This window comes from Haplochromis burtoni, unplaced genomic scaffold, assembly GCF_018398535.1.
Source record: "Haplochromis burtoni strain Fernald_Lab_line unplaced genomic scaffold, NCSU_Asbu1 Contig_1531, whole genome shotgun sequence".
NCBI classification, from domain to species: domain Eukaryota; kingdom Metazoa; phylum Chordata; class Actinopteri; order Cichliformes; family Cichlidae; genus Haplochromis; species Haplochromis burtoni.
The window spans coordinates 32,773-34,122 of record NW_024583892.1 but is presented as its reverse complement, the minus strand read 5'-3'; the positions used below and the strand labels follow the sequence as shown (position 1 = coordinate 34,122).

Here is a 1,350-nt window from a genome sequence, read left to right as displayed (position 1 = left end):
ACCCGTCTAGTGATTAACTGCATGAGTGCACGGAGGCAAGACCTGAGAGCAGAAGCATACTCCATAATGTGTTGTACATTTTGATATGTATATTATATGTAACGTGGTATTTTTCAATTATTGTATTTACCAACATCAAGAAGTCACAAGCAAAGACAGACCACACCATGCTGCATGTTTAAACAAGGAGAGTTTACTGGTCAAAACTATTTATTAAACAAATAAAACACTTTTTTTTTAACCACCAAAAAATACACGTTCAAAGCAACACAACGGAGGCCCAATATCAGACAGAATTCCACTCAGTAGAGTGGGCAATCATAATGAAGCGGTTGGTTTTATTTTGTGGATTCAAGCTGCTCTTCATATTTTTGGCCACCAGATGTCACCAGAGAAGACTGTGTTGAAAAGCTTCGAGTAATGAACCGTTTTTCAATACAAGCTTCAATGCTTCAGAAAGCTTCATTTGGCCATCACTACAAAACAGCATAACAGTAAAAGAAGAACTGACTGCGTTACAGTCGTGCGATACACGCTTTCACGTCAAAAAGTCGTCATAAATAAGTCTCCAATAACACCAGAAAAAGTCGCCACATTTGTCGCTAGTCTCTTTAAAAAAAAAAAAGTCGCTAAGGGTGTCTGAAAACTCGCTAAATATAGCGACGAAGTCGCTAAGTTGGCAACACTGCTCACGCTTACCGCTGAAGACAGCAGGCCTTTTTATGCCTCGACTCTGTGCTGGTGACGCACTTTATAAAGCGCTCGCGACAGCAGGAAGCAAATCACGGGGAAAAAAAAGAAGAATCACGGAGGGATTTCCCGCGATCTTACCTCTTTGTTTATTATTTTTAATCCAAAACGTGCTCGTCTGCCCCTCTCTGCTCATCAGATAAGAAACGAAGGAGAATTCCGTGACGTGGGGCACAGTTCGCCTCGACTGCGTGTGACTGTTTGCAGCGGAGAGCCATCAAAAAGCCGTTCCGTTTATATAAAGAGAAGACAAAATTCCCCGAGGGAAACGATTAAAAAGCTCCAGTGTTGCTGGCTCGAGATGTCATCCTATGTTTACAAACGCCGCTCTGACGTTTTGGCAAAAAGCCCAGGTCACGTGATCACGCGTCACCCAGCTGCACCCACAGTCTTTCACAAAATGCATTATCAAACGTGATGACAACAAGAGTCCACTAGATGTCCCTGTGGAGACTGGTGTCAGATTATTTTGAAGTGCTTATTTGGACTAAATAAATAAAATATAATATTTTGATGTTAATGGTTTTTATGTTAATATGATTCAAATTCAAATTCAAATTTTATTTGTCACGTACACAGTCATACACAGTACGATATGTA

General features: G+C 40.7%; 1 long non-coding RNA gene across 2 annotated transcripts in view; it reads right to left on the bottom strand.

Annotated features, from left to right (window-relative positions):
- LOC102291860 overlaps nucleotides 1-1,119 on the bottom strand; it is a 9,099-nt gene extending 7,980 nt beyond the window's left edge. Inside the window, exon 1 of one of the 2 annotated variants that reach the window (XR_006053655.1) lies at nucleotides 832-1,119. This is a non-coding gene — a long non-coding RNA (uncharacterized LOC102291860). The remainder of the gene's footprint in view (nucleotides 1-831) is intronic. The other variant, XR_317910.3, reaches the window with a different exon arrangement.
- Nucleotides 1,120-1,350: the final 231 nt, after the last annotated feature.